At 50.9% G+C, this 19,794-nt stretch overlaps 1 protein-coding gene across 1 annotated transcript in view; it reads right to left on the reverse strand.

The window, feature by feature from the left end:
- Positions 1-19,794, reverse strand: part of LOC114849245 (uncharacterized) — a 48,466-nt gene that overhangs the window by 22,239 nt on the left and 6,433 nt on the right. The window lies entirely within an intron of this gene.

Raw genomic sequence — 19,794 nt, forward strand, 5'->3', positions numbered from 1 at the left:
TCGTCTGTAGGTGTCATTTGTGACCCGTTTCCTCCTGTGTTTGAGGACGGGCTCTGAAGTGAAGTGCATCACTCCATGCTCAGCCCATCGGCTGTCCACGGTTACGGCACCTCGCCTCCTGCTACTTAACGGACGTGAGCAGCCGCTCCTCGGCCTCAGGGTCGGAAATGTCTAAAAATGTCAGAATCATTCATTGGTTGAAGCGTTTACTGCCTTTATTTTACTTTATTCGTAGATAGAAACGCTGGGTTGTGAAAATGTTCGTTAATTGTGTCAGCGCAGGACAGTGGCGGCTTGGCTTCATAGGAAGTCAAGTGAGAAGAGGGTGCTGCGGCGAGTGTTGCATCATGTTTTACGTCACCGTAGCATTCAAACACCACTGTTGAGAGTCCAATCATTTCACATACAGACTCACGGTCATGAACATCAATGAATCCACTGGAGCAAATGGCACGTGTCACAGACCAGACGAAGGACGCAATGAACCAACGCTCTTCAACCGATCACTCAGTTTATTAAATGACTGGTTGTAGCTTTGATGCGTTGAGCGTCTTCATTCTGTGTCACGTCAGATGAACAATAGGGGCTTCATTGTCTTCACAGTCGCTGTCACGTCACCGTCGTTAACGGATCTGAGGAACACAGACATTTCAGACCGTGTCTCCAGGACATGAAGGCGAAAAGGTCAGACCAGAAACAGAACCAGAAACCAGACATTACACTTGATCCCATCCTGTCCATGCTGCTGCCTGGCTTCGCTCAGTCTGTAGTTATTCCACCGACTTCCATCTTCCCATTAATTCCCACATCCTCCCACCTTCCTGTTATCGATTCAACATGACCTCAGCCTTCGTCTGCCACCACCTACAGGTTGGGGCAGTTACTGCAGCCCAAGCAGACGACCTTTCAGTTTTATGCACCTGTTTGAGGGGAGCTTTTTTATCTAAATTATGCAGTTTGGAAAACTGGAGAGCGTTTAAATTAAATAAAAGCCAGATATGAGAAAGCTGAATGACGGATCACTGATGCCAAAGCTTGAGAGGGAGATAATGAAATGATGGACTCACACGTTTGTCTCTGAGGGACTGTTGATGCTGGGAGAGAAGAGAGAAGACGTTCAGCCTGATGGTTTTATCTCATCAGCTCTGGTGAATCTGAATTGCTCTCACCTTTGTCTGTGATGATGAGAACAGTGGACTCCAATCAGAGGATGCAGACCAGAAAAAACACGCAGGCGTCACCATGAGGGCGGAGAGGAGACCAGTCTGTGGGGATCTACAATGATAATGTTTAGTACAGTATTTTATCCTGCAGCAGGTTAACACGATGATGTGTCCCCCACCTGTGGACCACTGCGTGGGGTTAGTGGACCTCTATCCTCAAGCTTTGGTCCGCCACGTACTGACACCTGAGCCTCCGTTGGGGGACCCCTGGTGTTTCACACTCAGAGCAGAGAGACACAGTTTCTCTGTGTCAGTTCCTGCAGCTCAGCTCCAGTCTCATCAGCCAGCTGATGCTGTTCTGTTTACACTGATCAAACCTGCTGTTTCGAACAGAGTGCAGAGAATGTGACGTTTAAATCACTCTTTGGATCAGCGTCTGGTGGAGCTGGAGAGACTTGAGAGGAAACAAAAGCTGCTTTATTGTGTGTTATCAGTTAGCTTTGATGAATCTTTGTTGAACTGATTGGATGTAAACGCAGTGAATCTGTGTTGAGTCAATAGTTAACTTACTCCGTCAGAACACTTTAAATACCACAAATGTTTTCTGTGTAAGAGTACTACCCCTGTCTGCATGTATAAAAAACCAGCATTCCTCAGCTGTATGTCCTGACGATCAGAGAACACGGTTGTGTCACATCAGTAGTGCAGCTGAACCGAATCTGTTCTGACTTGTCCATTCACAACCTCCTGAAGTGTTGGTTCCGTACCATTGTGTATAAAGACAGTAATGTTGGAGCGACGATGGAGCTCAAGGTTGAGACACAGAGACACAGGCCAGAAACGGCATCGTCCTCAAGGAACCGGGTCCAGATTGATGGTCGTCCACGGCAGCTCTAAACAGAGGACGAGATGCTGGTGACTCGGCAGGGTCAGCAGCAACCTTACGTCTGCAGTAGTGGATTTGTAAGTGATGTTGTGGTGCAGAGGCCGCGTGGACCCGACGCCGGCCTATGGTTGCACTGGTGATAGTACGATTCAAGATTTCAAAGGTTATTGTTCAAAATCAGTGAGGGAAACCAGTTTCTCTGTACAATGAATACTTTTGTCGTCACAGTGGAACACAATAGAAACCTACAGAATAAAAGAAACTTAGAAATAGAATGTGAATAGAGAACACTGATAAATATAAAATAGGAATGTGAATAGAGTAACACTGATAAAAAAATAGTAGAATGGTGAATAGAGTAACACGATAAAGAAAATAGAATAGAATGTGAATAGAGTAATATGATGAATAATAAGAACGTGATAGAGTAATACTGATAAAATAAAATAGAATGTGAAAGAGAGTAACCTGCAAAATAAAATAGAAGGTAAAAGACAGGGTAATACTGATAAATAATAGAATGAGCAAGTAGCAGGCAGCAGTGAGTTTAAACACACCCAAAGCAAGGCATCTTGTTCTCTGTGTCTCTGCTGTTAAAGCTGTTAGAGCTTCTGTTTCATGTGTGATGTGAACCTTCGTGTTCAGCTGAAGGCTTCAAAAAAACCTGACGTGGCCGCAAACAGGAAGTGACCCACGGGTCCCGGGCCTTTCAAAACTGGCTGAAGTCCAACAGCAGCTTGAATGCTCTGGAGTCACGAGTAGGATTCAAACACACCACGTTACCTTCGAGCGAAGCACAGGAGCAAAATAAATCAGGAGCAGGGGGGATCATGGTCGTCATCTCTCGTCTCAGCTGCTCATGTGAACGTTTCCTCCTTGTGTTGAGGACGGCCTGAAAAGTGAGGCTGCATCACTCCATGCTCAGCCCATCGGCGTCCACCGGTTACGGCCAACTCTGCCTCCTGCTCATAACGGACGTGAGCAGCCGACTCCTCGGCTCAGGGTCCAGAAATGTCTAAAAATGTCAGATAGTTTCATTGGTTGAAGCGTTGACGCCTTTATTTTACTTTATTCGTGTAGAAAAGGCCTGTGTGAAACTGTGTGTCAGACGCAGGGAAGGGGCGGCTTTCAGTAGGAAGTCAAGTGAGACAGAGAGGCTGTGGGCGAGTGTTGCATCATGTTACGTCCACCAGTTAGCTCACCACGTGAGCGTCCAGATCATCACTACAGCCTCACGGTTCATGACCACATGAATCCACCTGGAGCAAAGGTCACAGTGTCAAAGACCAGACGAAGGGACGCAAGAACACAAACGCTCTTCAAAACCGAGCCACTCAGTTTTTAAAAGCTTGTGGAACTTTGATGCGTTGCGCGTTTTCAGTATGTGTCACGTTCAGATGCAAACAATCCGGGCTTCATTATCTTCACAGTAGCTGTCACGTCACCGTGGTAACGGAGCTGAGGAACACAGACATTCAGACCGTGTCTCCAGGACATGAAGGCAATTGGGTCCAGACCAGAACCAGAACCAGAACCAGACATTACACTGATCCCATCCTGTCCCTGCTGCTGCCTGGCTTCCCCCAAAAGCCCATCTGTAGTTATTTCCACCGACTCATCTCCATCTCATCCCACATTCCCCACTTCCTTTATCGATCACATGACCTTCAGCCTCTCGTCTGGCACCACCACAGGTTTGGGGCAGTTAATGCAGCCAGCAGACGACCTTCAGTTTCTTATGCACGTGTTTGAGGGGAGTGTTGATCTAAAAATCCTAAATCCTGCAGTTTGGAAACTGAGTGCATTTAAAAAAAAGCCACAGGATATGACGTGAAAGCTGAATGACTGGATCACTGATCCAAAGATTTGGAGGGAGATAAATGAAATGATGGAATCCAGGTTTGTTGTCTCTGAGGGGACTGTTTGATCGCTGGGGAGAGAGAGAGAAGAGTTCAGCCTGAGGTTTATCTATCAGCTCTGTCGAATCTGAATGCCTACCTTTGCTGTGATGATGAGAACAGTGCCTCCAATCATTAGGATCAGCCCAGAAGAAACACGCAGCGTCACCATGCTGGAGCGGGAGGAAGAGTGGAGAGGAGACCAGTCTGTGGGATCTACCCAATGATAATGGTTCCAAGTACAGTATTTAATCCTGAGAGTGGAGACCAGCCTGGGAGGGGGAGTTAAAAGTGCGTTTTAAGTCAGTGAAAACATCGTTTTTCCTCCCACCTGTGACGCAGGTGTGCAGTCGGCCTCCAGTGCCGCCCGTTCTCGTGAGGAACTGGAGCTTGTTGACACTGGTACGGGGTCCAGTCTGGCGTCTTGACCAGTGAGGCAGCACAGGCAGTCGTTGAAGCCGACAGCTACAACCTGATTACCCGTGACGCCGCTCGGCGCGGTGGTTGTCGTCCATCTTGTTCCGCTCACACGGAGCCACACAGACGCAGCACGACCTCACTGTGGCACCGCGGGTCAGCGCCGGGACGGTGCTGGGTCACTGGGAGGCGGCGGAGTGAGGACAGTGGGTATTATCTTGAGCTGCAGATGGAGTGGGAAGGGTGGGTTCTGGATCATCTGTTGCAGGTCGAGGAATCCCACGTGTCAGTGTGGAGGAAACCCCGCGGCCCTCATGGGCTGAGTCTCCCTGGCGCCGGGTGTAGAACCTGAGTCCTACACCAGGGTCACACCGCCAGAGAGCAGTTTGGCCCAGACTCATCTGGAGCGTCGGGCAGAGAGCGCTCAGTCCTCCACCTCCTCCCCGTGGGAGAGCGCGCCTGTTGTAAAGGCAGGTGATGGTTGAAGCACCGCTGTTGGACGGCGACACGGAAGAGCAGGGCAGAAAACGTGGCGGGTCCGACCAGAGCGGTACAGGTAGATTGAATTGAAGTCAGCACCGACAGACATCAAACAGATCTTCAAACGCCTCCAAAGCCGCTCCTCCATAGCTCTGCTCATTTCACACAATACGTACTCAGACGTCCATCCGTTACCTTTGAAATGAAGCAGAGGGACAGCATCTTGAGCACGAGCGAAGGCCTTTTGCTTATGGAAGAGCCTACGCTCTCTGCAGTTTTGTGTATTAACAACAGCAACCACTTCAGCCCTCCATCCTCCGTTCATCAGGGTCAACGAGCAGCTTTTAATTGCTGCGGTGCCAAAGACGCCACACAGCCGTCTGCACGGAGCCACAAAACCCAGGAGACGCTGGAGAACGGTGGAAAAGGACCTTTTATTGTTCTGATTTAGCAGAAAATGGGAGGGATGCGTCATCTTTCGTCCATCGTCCTCCTTTACAAGTGAAATATTTTTCGTGTTTTGTTGCCGTTTTCAAACAATTGATGATGAAGCTTTTTAGTAGGAGGCTTCTAGTTCTGCAGTGTTAAGTTCACATTCAAGCAGGAATCTCAGAGGACATATTATTGGAGGACTTCCTCCTTTCACCTAAATGACCAGTGTTAACTTCCAAGTCCTGATTGTGCAGAGTGACACATTTACACGGAACCATTCTTTATTGAAGACACTGATTTTCAGTGATCGACTTCCAGCTGATGTTTGGTGAACTGACAATCATACTGGACAAGATGCCATTGATATATTAACTGTTGTTGTAAAATACGTAAACAATGCCATATTTACACACTGCCTGGCCAAAAAAGGTCTATATTTCATTGGACGCCTTCAGGCTTTGATTACAAGCACGCACTCGCTGGCCGTGCTTCCATAAAGCGCTGCATTTATTTCATCTCCAAGGGGGCATAAATTCAGTGTATCCAGGTACGTCAGTTGACCTCATTGTTGAGGCAATACTGTGCTGAACCCAGAAAGAAAACTGACCACACTACAGCCAGCCACAGTATCAGTCCAGGTGGGGAGCCTTCCTTTTTGGCCAGGGACAGTGGATTTAGAGTAAAAAAAATGGATTTAAATAAAATCGAAAAAGAATAGGACCTAACTGTGAAAGTTATTATTATTTACAAAAAAAGGCAAAAAACAAAGCAAAAATAAAACAAAAAAATAAATAAGCCCAAAAGAAGCTTTGATTTACCGAAAGTATGGACCCAAATGATCCATGGGAGTTAGATGAGTGAAGTATTTAAATGGTTTAAAGGATTATAAAGTCACTGTTAAACAGTTCATATAAATAAAATAAACTGAAATATCACCAAAAAAGTAAAACATTCAAGATAAAAAGAAAGTTAACCCAGGAGTGAACCTGTGCTTCTCCAACTAGATGGCCGCCACTGACGAGCGACCTCAGGAACAAAAAGAAAGCAGCAGCAGAGACAGAGGAGGAACAAACCTCCAGCAATGCTCTAGTTCGTAAAGTCGCGTCAGTGAGGCTGCAAAGCAAAACACGGACATTCAGCATGCCAGAAGCTTTCTTGCACTTTTTCTTGCAATCTCCCAGGACTGTTACGTCAGCGGAAGCAGCAGATGTACCTATGTTGTGCAGATGGAGGCAAACCATAAATAAATCTGCAGCTGTGATCAAAACAAGCGAAGGGAAAAAAAGCCCACGCCTTGAAAGAGAGATCCTCAAAGTCCAATTGAGTAGTAGCGGCAGAAGCAGAAGCACGTTCCCTCTGGGCCGCGCGATGGGGGAATTCACACCACAGAACCCATGAGTTACGCAGCGGGGCTTCGTCAGCGCTCGAGTGGGTGGAGCGTTGACCAGCTGCCATGGAACGGCGCCGCTAAGGGCCGGGCCCATGTAACACATTAAGAGATTTGTATGGCCATAAAGGCCCCTGGCGCTGTGGTCCGATTACATGGCCAGGAGCTCCGCACAATGAGGTTTCACGACAGAAGCTGAGTGAAGGCTCAGCTTGCATCCGTTGGCTTTGTCTCTGACAGACGGTCCTCAGGACGCTCGCTGGGAAGCTGGAACACAGAAGACACCACGTTTAGGTTCTTAGGACGCGGGAATGGGGCCGGTCCTGGTTCTGTCCCTTGTGCTGTAGTCGACGGACCGGCTTCTCGCTGCGCCGCTCTGACTGCGACGGGAGACGGAACAAAGGCCGATTTATTAACGCTCGTTGAGGCTTTGTGTTTAGACGCCACTCGGTTAGAACCGGAAGGACAAGGGACGGTACGCTGAGACTAAATACCCCCAACACTGAAGGACTGTGTTCAAGGGAGAGGAGGAAGTGTCTCCTGATACAGGTCTGTGGAGGGAAGGAACAAGCGGAAACACGAAACACGCGTTAACAGCGGGTGAACTCAACCCAGCGTGAGCCCTGGGACTCACAGCTTCAGGTGCTTCCTGTCCGTCCCACTTGACGTGGTGCCGTTTCAGCTCCGACTTGATAAAGCTGAAACAGAGAGAACGACGTTGAGGATGAAGACGCGTGCTGGACGCGCGTGTTGGACGGGGCCGCACCGGTGAGCAGCGTTCCCAGGAGCATCCACGCGCAGAGGAAGAGGTTCCCGGCCAGCGGGCTGATTAGCCGTGGCAGTTTCCCTTGAATCAGGGTTGAAGAAGATGATGCCGAAAGATCTGCAAAACACGCGTTTTTAGAGAGGCGCCTCGGAGCGGAGGTGCAGCAGGAAAGCATCGTCACCTGAGCGACGGCGTTGAGGAGCCCGACGACGTCCTCAGATCCGGGTAGGTGGTGATCTCCACCCCGAACTCGAAGCCCCAGCGGCGGTAGCCGGTCCATGAGAACCTTGGAACAGACAGGAACCCACCCATCAGAGCCACAAGTCAACGAGGTCGACAGCTCAAACAGCAGCCACGGGGCTCGACACACGCCCTATTTTACACGTCAAACAGCCGGTGTGTTTGTAACCTGCCCAACAAAGGCCCGAGTGGCCTCAGATAGCCTGGAGCCGTTAATGGACTCATCGTACAGCAGCACCGTTAACGTGAGTCATGATCAGAGGCTCAGTGACAGCGAGCCTCGGGCCAAGACTGCAGCGAAGCAAGGACCGGCTCTGCGGTCAGAACCGGCTTAGGTGGACAGAACCCTGTGCCTACAGTCAGGTTATGTTATCTACAGTAGGTTTCTGTATCTACAGCCAGGTTCCGTCGCCTACAGTCAGGTGCTGTTATCTACAGTCAGGTTCTGTTATCTACAGTCAGGTTTTTCCGTCACCCCAACAGTCAGGTTCCGCACCCAACAGTCAGGTTCCGTACCAAACAGTCAGGTTCCGTCACCCCCCAACAGTCAGGTTCCGTCGCCTCAGTCAGGTTCCGTCGCCTACAGTCAGGTTCGTCGCCCTACAGTCAGGTTCAGTTCGCCCTACAGTCAGGTTCCGTCGCCACCCCACAGTCAGGTCCGTCACCCAACAGTCAGGTTCTGTTATCTTACGTCAGGTTCCGTCGCCTACAGCCCAGGTTCCGTGCCTACAGTCAGGTTCCGCGCCTGACAGTCAGGTTCCGTCACCTAAGTCAGGTTCCGTCACCAACAGTCAGGTTCCGTCACCCAACAGTTCAGGTTCCGTTATCTTACAGTCAGGTTCCGTCACCCACAGTAAGGTTCCGTCACCACAGTCAAGGTTCCGTCACCCAACAGTCAGTTCTGTATCTACAGTCAGGTTCCGTCGCTACAGCCAGGTTCGTCGCCTACAGTCAGGTTCGTCACCTACAGTCAGGTTCCGTCACCCAAACAGTTTCGGTTCTGTATCTACAGTCAGGTTCCGTCACCAAGATTCGGGTTCCGTCACCCAAACGTCAGGTTCCGTCACCCAACAGTCAGGTTCCGTCACCCAAACAGTCAGGTTCTGTATCTACAGTCAGGTTTCCGTCGCCTACAGCCAGGTTCCGTCGCCTACAGCAGGTTCCGTCACCCAACAGTCAGGTTTCTCACCAACAGTCAGGTTCCGTCCACCCAACAGTCAGGTTCCGTCACCTACAGCCAGGTTCCGTCACTACAGTCACGGTTCCGTCACCTACAGTCAGGTTTTTCCGCGCCTACAGCCAGGTTTCCGTCGCCTATACAGTCAGGTTCCGTCGCCCACCAGCCAGGTTCCGTCACCCACAGTCAGGTTCCGTCACCTACAGTCAGGTTCCGGCGCCCTACAAGTCAGGTTCTGTTATCTACAGTCAGTCCGTCACCCAACAGTCAGGTTTTCCGTCACACAACAGGTCAGGTTCCGTCACCCACAGTCAGGTTCCGCACCCACAGTCAGGTTCCGTTCACCCAACAGTCAGGTTCCGTCGCCTACAGTCAGGTTCTGTCGCCTACAGTCAGGTTCACGTCGCCCACAGTCAGGTTCTCCGTCGCCCACAGCAGGGGTTTCCGTAGCTACAGCCAGGTTCCGTCGCCTACCAGCCAGGTTCCGTCACCCACAGCAGGTGCCGTCACCTACAGCCACACCCTCCAGGCCCTCTTACCCCAGCACTGCAGCAGTGAAGAACACCAGGTAGATGTTGTTGAGGTCCAGCGTGAAGGTGAGACCAACCATGCCAACGAGCGACAGGGCGGTAGACGAGCAGAGTGGATCATCCTGCAAAACACAGCAGCGGTTAGTGACAGCTCTAGTAGAACAGAGGGGGGGGGGGGGGGGGGGGCCGCAGAAGCCACCGCCGCTAGAACAGAGGCTGCAGAGAACCCGCCACTAGAAACACAGGCTGCAGCAGAAACCGCCACTAGAACACGGCTGGGGGCACAGCAGAAACCGCCGCTCGCCAGGGGCTGACAGAACATTTGCCGTGAGAAACACGGCTGCAGCAGAACCATGCTAGAACAGCAAGCAGAACGCTTACTTGTTAGTCTTGGTGTGGTCCAGCCACAGGCCACAGAGGATGGAACCCACAATCCCAGCAACGACCAGCGTCAAACGATCCTCCCAGCGTTCAGCCCCTCTGTTCTGAGTGTGTGTGTGTGTGTGGGGGGTGGGGGGGGAGGGGGGGGGGGTGGGTGGTGGGGGCAGGGGGCAGAACCGAAGAAAGAGAGGGGAAGGAGAGTCTTGGTGAGAACACAGTTGAAGTGAAAGGTCGTCGTTCTGTTTAAATCTTGGACTCTGGGCCAGAACGAGAATGCGTCCCCTCATATTTGTGACCAGTGTCACCTGACCACTAGAGAGATTTAAAGCTGAGAGCATGAAGGTCCGTGGTTTCACAGGCCAGCGAGTGTGTGAGTGTGTGTTGGGTGTGTGCAACATCAACCTATTATTTTATTATTATTATTTTGTAATAATGAATATGAATGAAATGGACCAGGCTGGAACTAATTGAACCTATGTACCAGGCAGAAATCGGAGAAGCGTTCTACGATTGATCCAGTCAGATAGGGTTCTACCTCATACAGGCCATGATCATCTGGTTGAGGAGCGTGACCACGGAGTAGTAGAAGGGAAGCCGGTCATGATGCCTGCAGACACACAAGCAGGCAGCAGAGCAGCGGCACGCGGCAGAGGTTCTGGTTCCAAACCAGCAATCAGCCTCATTCTTCCTGTTTCTGAATGCGCAGGTTTTTAAAGTGTGTAAAACGACCTCGTCCTCATCCAGAACAGGGAAAACAGGAACAGGAAACGAAGCGCAGTCGCCACAAAGAATGTGTTGTTTGACAGATCGTTATCTGAGTTATTGTGAAAGAAAGGAGCCATAGAACCAATAATAACCACTGGAACCAGTGCAGGCGATGGTTTCTAGAACCCAGGGGATTCTGCTTAATCGGAACGTGAGGGCCCTCGAAGGAAAGGCGGCTGCACCTGAACCCACCGTAGCTGATGAGGCAGCAGCCACAAGGCTTTATTCTGATCAGGTGAGGATGGACTGTTTGTAGAGTAGTGAGCCGGAGGTCCGTCGGGCAGAACAGCCTGGGCCTGCCTGGGAGGCAGAGGAGGGCGGTCCCGTATCACTGCAAACACAGAAAAGTCACAGCTCTACAGATCCAGAACCAAACACGTGCACAACGTTCCCGCGGGACTTTCCCACTGCTCCTGCCGGTTACGTCCAGCGGGTCCAGGACCTGGAGCCGGTTGGGTGGTGAACTCACGTACCTACGACGGACCAGGACGAGAGCGCCGTGGAGACGGCGGCGGTGCCGTAGACTGACGCTGATGTTCCGACCGTCAGGTCGGGGTCCGGGTCGTGTCGGGCATCGGGGGGCACCAGAAAACCGGGGGCAGCAGGAAGCGATGGCTGTTCCCAGCTGGGGACCACACAAGCAAGCCTTATCTTTGCCCCAGCATCCAGAATCAGCATTCCCGCGCAAGTGCACGCGCTCCACCTGGTTCCCGAGCACGGCCGTGGCGCACGCCGTGGAAACCTCCGCGGTCGAACCAACACGGAGCGAGGCGCGACGGGAGGCCGGGTGAAGTGAAGAACCTGACGCCACGGAGCAGGACGACCTGCGCGGCCCACGGTGAGCGCCGAACAGCGCGGGGCTCACGCTGCCCCCCCCGAACTTGAGCCCGCACCTGCGCAGTGAGGCCGGAGAAGCCCAGCAGGGCCGTGAGGCGCAGACCCTTCGGCCAGCAGCCAGGTGGCGGGGAGGATGGCGGACGAGGCGGACCATGTAGACGATGGAACGAGCCAGTCGATCTGTGCCTGCTCACGACCGTATATAGGAGCGGCGTGAACACGTTGGTGTGGGGGGGGGGGGGGGATGCTGACTGGATCACTGGAAGGGTTGACCAGCGCGACAGGCTGAAGGACGGCCGAACGGAGCGAACCGGCGCCGGTTACAGCCTGGTCTGCAAGCGCTCCGGCTTCCTCCGTGCGGCAGCCATCGCGTCTCCTTCATCCGGCGGAACCTCCTCGCGTCGCTTCCGGCGCCCGACGCGCGTCCGTCCGACCGGGCCTCCGTGGTCGCGCGCTGTTGTACGCATGGCGTTAACGCTCGACGGCGGCGTGCGGCTCGGAGGCTTCCTGCGACGTGATGTCGTCAGGGGGCGACGGGATCCGACCGCCGATGCTCCTTGCAACCGTTCCCCGGCGACCATGACGCGACGGCGCCGCTTCGTGGAGAGGAAGGCGCGGGCAGGACGATAGACGCTGCACTAAACGGGGAAACGAGGTCAGCTGCTTCGAAACCGGGACCGGAAAGCCCCGCGTCGCGAGCACCCCCTTCCCGGTGAGGGCGCGTCTCGTGCGATCTCAGCTCGCTCGCCTCTTTATGTGAACACGGCCCTTCCATGCTGACGAGCCAATAGAAGAGCGGCAGCGCGTGGGCGAGCTGCGACGAGCCAAGGCGGAGGAAGAGCGCGGAAGGGCTCACGGAACCCGCACCGGCTCCATATGTTCAGGCTTTATCTGCCTCTGAGCCTAATCAGCGCTGACCCAGTGGGAATGAAACCTACAAGCAGCTCCTTCGGAGCAAGTATGGCCCAACACCAGTAGGACTCGGACACGTTCAAATAAGTGTTACACGTTCATTCTTCTAGTTATTCTTCGAGTTTCGTCGCAGCGGGACGTCATGTGTGGATTTATCTTGGTTCATCTCTCCCAGGAGACCAGTAGTAAACACTTTCTATTCTTTTATCTCCGGGAGATTACGGGCACTTGTGTCTCCATGGAGACTAGAAGCACGTATGCGCACCAAGGTCGCCTCACGTGGTAACGATGAGGATTGCGGCATTCGGTTGATAGCTTTTGGTTTAAGCTAAGCCGCTGAGGTCACTCTGCTGGTCACGTGATATCCAGGTAGATCAATGTCGGATCAGTGTTGGGTTTGTTGAAATTGCAGGTCCACTCTGCTGATTTCTCTAGTTACCAAGAAGACAAACGTGGAGTGAGCGTCATTGGTCAGCATGGATAAACGTCCAGGGAATCGACGGGCATCATTGCTGCCCCTTCACTCACATCCTATAATTAGAACTGTGAGGAGCCATTAAGTAAAACAGAAAAGAGCTCGTAGTCTATTCTTCAAACCACGATGGATGTGCCGAGTGACGTATTCTGTCAAACACAAGGATCTTTGTTGTGCTTGTTGCTTGCGGCGGAAACTAGACTCACAGACAGACTCTCTTGATGGTCATAGGCTAACGATTAGAAATACAACCAGATCGTAATAAAAAGCAGTTTCTGGATGGACGAGGGGCGATCTCCTGAGCGCAATCTGCACAGAGGAGGCTGGTTCAGGTGGAGATGAGCCACCGGCGGGCGGTCTGGAGGAGGGCGGAAGAGGGGCAATACAGGGGCAATGGGAGCAGCCGGAGCCCTGCTCAGCCGCGGCGAGGGCCCCCCGGGGCGGTGGGGTGGAAGCATCCAGCGGGGGGCCAGGATCCAGTGGGGGGGCGGTTCCAGCCAAGAGGCCCGGGAGGACGGGACCAGGACCCCCTTCGAGAGGAGGGACTTGAGGACAGCGTAAGAACCACTGGATGCTATAATTAGTTCTGTCAGGGGATAACACCACACACACACACCACACACACACACACACACACACACGTTGCAGCAGATGTTACGTGTTCATGCACGTTTCGTTTTCCTTTCCAGATAAATCTCTTTCTGGTCTTGTAGACGCAATTCAAGTGAACTCCCGAACCTGAGCCTAGTCAGAGTTTTTTGTTTTTGATAAATACAACCAAAAACTACTTCCTGAAGGAACGCGTTGTGTGCTTTATGTGTGAACAAAAATCGAGCGCGCTTGTGATCACGGTGTTCTGTATCAAGTGTGTGTCCTGCTGTCAGTGAGGCCCTGGTGCTGCAAGCATGTGTCTTTCTACCGCCATCAGACGTCCTGTCCTTTTTTCATGGAGCTATTTGGGCATGGTGCGTTTCATAAGCCTGTTTTCTGCTGTGTGAAACGAGGAGGGGACCCCCGATTTGGCATGATTCTAGTTCCTACTTCACGTCCATCAGCATATGGCACTATAACAATCAATGGACACTAGCGGGCCAAACTTCTCTGTTCCCTGAGGGTTGAATGAATTCCTGTCGTGTGCATCGGTTGAGGTATAATGTGTGTTTAGTGGACAGACTGTGAGCTCTGAAGCTAGATCCATAACAATAGGAGGTATGAAAGCAGAATCCCAGGACTGTTGACGTAGCCTGTGATTCCTTGAAAACCGCTCTCCGCACCAACATTTTCTCACAGGAAGTATTTTCTGAAAACTGCAGTCCGATCGGGGCCTCAGAAACCAACCTCCCTACACCCCATGCACCTGTGTTGTCCGCTGTGGACTGGATACAGTTTCTCCCTCTCACTTGCTCATTAGGACTCAAGTTTAAATAATCACAATGGGAACGAAGATGCGTTGTTTGTACCATGGCTTCAGGCTGCGCCGCTCAGACCCCCTGCGGTTGATTGATGAAAAGGATGGACTCTAGAAAAGGCAACCACCACATCGGGATGATTTATACAGACTATAATCCAACTCATACGTTCAGAATAACAGCATGAGTCGGTCCAGCTGACCCAGCTGCGTGTGTGCAAGGAAGGTTGAGGTTCCTATCAGACGGCCGTGGCAGAAGGGAGTGCCGATGTGATTGAGGCAGATTAACTATACAGTCCAAGGCCATGCCCACAGTAAAGAGCATGTGTAAGATTAAGTGGACACAAACGAGGGTCACGCTGAAGATAAGGCCAGCAGCCTACCCGTGAAGGTTAATGAGTAACAAGTGTGTTCCTGTAAAACTGGAATGTTCTGAAGACCTGAAGACATACAAGCACATTCCTGCAGTTGGAGAACTATCGTGTGAATCTAGAGTTCACAGCATAGCGAAATGATTAAAATCTGTTGTAGTTAAATTAATCTTTAGCTTTCAAACACGGCCTTGAAATGAGGGACACGTTAAAGCCACGCATCCTTTAATCTGGTTACGTTGGCTTTTTAAACGCATCTAACACAGCTGCAAACCGGTGCAATATCATGTTTCTCACGGAAAGTTTAGCTGTCGGACCCGGAAGCCACAATTACGATCTGCGCATGCGTCACAAATATAAACGTTGGCGGCAAATATGGAGTCTGGTCTGAGCGCAGACACCGAACCAAAGGAGAAAAGGGTTCAAATAAATTCCCAAGAAAACAGGTGGTCGAGCAGATGAATCGCTACAAGGAGCTTCTGAAGACGGTGCTGAATGTGACAGGGGACATGGCGGCGGACACGAAGCGCGTGATACTGGAGGAGCTGGAAGCGGTGGGTTGTTGCTGTCAGGACCAGTGGCTCTTTGGACGCGTTTTTTAACGGGAGATGTTTGCTGAAGCAATGACTCGTTTGCGCATGTGCGAACTTCGAGGCCGCGGTTGGGCCAATGTGCTGGTGAAGGACAGACGTGGGACGAGGCGCCTTAGGCTGAAGTGAGTGGCGCCCGAATGAGCCGCCTCGGTCAGAACGCCTCGTGCTGAACGCTGGTCTGTCGCGGTCTTCAGCGGAGACGAGGGCTCTCGACATGGGGGAGTCTGCTGGACGACAACTAGTTGAGACACAAGGGCGGGCACGCCCGCCACGTTCCCCAAAGGATCCTGCCCCACGTGGTCCACCATCAAAGCCGAAAACACAAGACGGCATGGTTAGTTGTCGGTGAGTGAAATATAAACGAAATGCCAAAGGAAGACGATATCAGTGCAGTGCGCTCTGCTGGGTGTTTTTCAGGAGCGTATCAGCAAATACAAGCTGAGGAGGCGCCTAAAGACCTGTCGAGGTAGAGATAAGAAACACACACCTGGAAGCGTCCTGAGCAGTTTTGAACGCTTGCTTGAAGTTTATGGAAAAGGATTGGAAAAACGTTTTACTGTGGCTGTGGATCAATGTGTTTACATCCACACATCAGCATGCTCTGCACAATGGTGCTAAAATACACTAATAGCAATCGGCTGTGTGACCCTGCACGCTCTTGCTTGTGTTTATTCAGGAATCACTTCCGCTTTAAGCTGGACAGTCGAAAGTTTCACGACCCTAAACTGAAAGCCACAAAAAGCCTGAGGTCCATTGAACCTGCTTTCAGTATGCAGACTGATTCTAGCTACGGTTAATAATTCAATCTGTATCTATACAGTGATGCAGAGTTTCTATCATTGATGTGCAGTTGAGGGTCAAAAAGGAATTACAAAAACTGTCATTTAAAAGATATAAAAACTAAACTAGACATGATTTAAGTAAGTGGTTACACGTCTGCTTCCTTGGTGTTTAAGTTTCACCAGGAGAGGGGTCATGAATAGTTTGTGAGCTGAAGCTCCTGCGATGTGGAATCAGCCATTCAGATCGTAAGGGAACGCATCACATGACCTTACTTTCTTTTTATTGACATTTCATTGAGTCCTGAAGTTCTTCTGTGCAGTCAAATCAGGCACGCTGCAGGAACAAGCCCAAGGCATCTGTCAGATCCTCAGCATGAAGACGAGCGAAGCCCAGATGGAGGTTCACAGAGAGGTGTTAGGCCCGTCGGGGCAGCCGCCCCGTCGGAGATGGCAGCGCGAGGAGCAGGCAGCCAAGAAAAGAGAGCTGTGGAAGAGGCGACGAGACTGCTACCGGAAACGAGCCGACGAAGAGAGGGGTGTCGGCAATAACATCGCTTTGGTAGGACTGGAATACACTGGACTTAATGCCATGAAAAGCTGTGGTTCAGAATTCTTGGCACTTTCTTTTTTAAGGCCTCCTGAATTAATGACACACCTTAGCCAAACACCCACATCAGTGACAGAGAACGGTCTGGTTCCTCCTTGCATTGGTTACCGATCATTTACTGCATGTCTTCTAACAGTGACTTAATTCTCAGTGAATAAAAGTTATATATGTCCAGCTTTTTTTTATTTTTGACACTTTATTTAATGTTGAGCGGGAATTACTGACATCAGGTGGGTCCAAGCTGAGAAACAGATGACCTTTCTATATAATGTCACTAAAATGTCTCTGCCAGGAGGTATATGACTTACATGAACTGCCCTCAGTGCTTCTGCTAAAACGGCCAAGCGAACAGCGAAAATTGAAACGGAAGCTGAAGTGAAACTGCAGCTCTTCTTAACAGAACCTGATGCCCACTCCACAAATAAAACTAATAATCAGACGTCTGCAGGGGAATGTCAACTTCTGTTCCTGAGTATGCTTTTAACCTAGTGAGTGAACACCTGTGATGTCAGACTGTGATTTCCTCTGCACATTTCCATCACAAAGATCAGCAAAGCGGAGCTGCTCTGTGAAGGATGTGGGGTAATGATGTGCTTTTATTTTCATGTCTCCTCTAAGTGATCTTAGAAAGAAAGGCTGCAACTGGCATTTTATTTAACAGGAAAGGTCAAAGGTCGTCACTGCAAAAATAAGTTTTATATTTGTTAAATTATAATCATAAAGTTGGTGTTATATTTTTATATTGTGTTGTTGAGGTAAAAAGCAAGAGACTTTGGTTGTTTTGTGAAGCAGAATGTGGGAAATGTGGTTTTGCCAGTAACGCATAAAAAGGGACAATGAAATGAGAGCTCATGTGGTTCTGCGTTTCTGCATGTGTGTCAGGGATCAGGAGGATGAAGGGCAAGGAGTGCTGACAAGGAGGGGGAGAAAGAGAACAGAGTTGCAGCTCAGAAGAGTCGAAAGAGACACACTCAGAGAGCCGACGCGCCATCAGGTCAGTGGGTGCGTCTTCATCGCGGTCCATGGACAGAACCTGGCCCAGTCACAGCTTAACAAATAGAACGTGTTCAAGACAGTGTATGCTCAGGATGTAGAAACCCACGGATTCATGTTAAAGGTTAGAACAAAAAGGCTGGCCAATGTGTGTTCAAGAAGGACAATAAACACTAGGGAACCCCAGCATTTATTCAGCTCATCCTCCTGTCCCTTCATGCTTCACTCGCTTTTCCTCAGACGTGTGAGCTGCTGGAGCAGAGGACAGGAAGTGAAGGGGATGAGGGTACCGTACAGTCTGCTCCTTAAACCTCAGCACAGTTACATAAATATATGTCAGACATCACAAGTCAAGCTGAGTGTGTCCTCATCACGCTTAGTCTGTGTTTGTGGACCAGGTTGGACTCTCTGTCAGAGGAGCAGCGTCTGCTCACAGAAGCGCTCAGAGCCCACGAGGCCCTTTTGTCCCATCATGCACTGCTCGTTCGCCTCCTCCACCTCCTGCAGGCTGCAGAGGAGGACACGCTCTCCGTTCCGTTCCCGAGCAGGGAAGCGCTGGACTGGGTGCGTGGGCTTCCACCCGGCCGCTTAGAGGGCGCTGTTGACCGGGATGACGACGTTGAACGCAAAAGGGAGCGCGCGTCTCCTGAAGAGCGCCCCCCGGTGGCTCAAAGCAGGTAGTTTACCAGCTCCTTGTGTAAATATTTTAATAATGTGTCACATTTCTACAAAACATCCCGAAATTAATAAAATGAAAGCCTTTGCAATATTGTTTGTAGTTGAGGCAGCGTTTTCACAGTCACGGGGTTTGGTCATGTGTGAAAACTGTCAACTTCCTCGTGGGTTGGGGCATTTTGTGAACATCACTGATCAGGAAGGAAAGGAATGTCATGTTCTGAAGTGTGAGGTCAAGCTTGAAGTTCCAGAACGTGTGTGGTCCATAGCTCCGTGGTCGGTTCCGTTGGGGACCGCTCGGAGTTGCACTTTCCTGTTTGACCCTGTTCACATCACTGAACACATTCTCTTTCTCTTCCTCTCGCTGATGGAGCCTTCAGTGCAGAGGCGGACGCAAGTGACCCAGGCAAGATGAAGTGGACTGAGAAGCTGCGTTGCTGCGGGTTTCTGAGAAGCCCGGCCCGTTTGTCATTCAGGATTGACTTTTGGTTTTAGAACAAAGTTGCTGGTGTGAACCGAGTCTGACGTCACTGCCCCCAGTACAGCGTCCAACTTAAAAGGTCAGAGCTGCGGTGTGAATTCAAGACGCTACAGGTGTTCTAATAATGTGGCCAGTACACTTGTTTTCATTAACAGGGGTAATGCGTTTCATATCCTGCCAACTGTGGACTCCGTGGGTTTGTTTGTTTTCGTACTTGGTCGGTGACAGAGTGGGTGGAGCTGGTTCAAGCAGGGATTAAAAGGTCAGAGTGAGGGACAGAAATGAGGGGTCTGCGTTTGTTAAAGCCACATTGCTCCACTGTGTCCCCGGCGCGTTCAGACTCCACCCACCTGCTCCTTCAAGCTGCACTAAAACAAACACTGCTTCTGTCGGGCCTTATTGGTTTTGGCTGTTCACGCCCATGCTCCAGGTTGAGCTGAGCTCAGATCAGTTCCTGATTCACGAGTCCTGGGCAGCTCAGGAAATAACTGCAGGAAGAAGGAAGCGATTGCTGACAAATGAGAGCAGAGAGTGTTGCCACTGCTGGGAAAACCGGTTTGGCCTTAAGTTCTAAGAAAGGAACAGGCCTGAGGACGCTGCAAGCAGACGCAGCCGCAGCAGGAAGCTTCTTTCCACCTTCTATTTCAGAATCCGCGGCCCACGTCTGATGTCTGGGCTGAAGCCTCCATCTGCTTCTGACACCGTTGGTGAGATAGAATACTTTAATAAAACACCGTTCATCACTCTCATTTATTGGCGCAGCAGGAGGAGTTTGCTGCATAGAAGTAATAATGAGCAAATGATTCCAAGGTTTACATGGAGGACATGGGACATCACCGCCGCTAAAGCACTGGCATGATGGGAATTAGTTTCTAAGTTAAAATCAGGCTGTTTTGCTTTCAGTTATTCATGTGTTCATTGAGAGGACACAGGAGCAGCACTTAATTGATGCATTAAACACAAAGACAAAAGCATGTAAAACTAGAGTGTGAGTGGAAATGACACTGACGGCAGCTGGAGCCGTTAAACACCGGAGCCAAAACTCTGCAGAACTGGGCCGAGTTCTGTGGGAAGAGTGAAGCCCAAGGTCAGAGGAACCGTTCAACTGGTAGAAAGGTCATCTCTGTCCACAGAGAGC

Source organism: Betta splendens, chromosome 24 (genome assembly GCF_900634795.4).
Source record: "Betta splendens chromosome 24, fBetSpl5.4, whole genome shotgun sequence".
NCBI classification, from domain to species: Eukaryota; Metazoa; Chordata; class Actinopteri; order Anabantiformes; family Osphronemidae; genus Betta; species Betta splendens.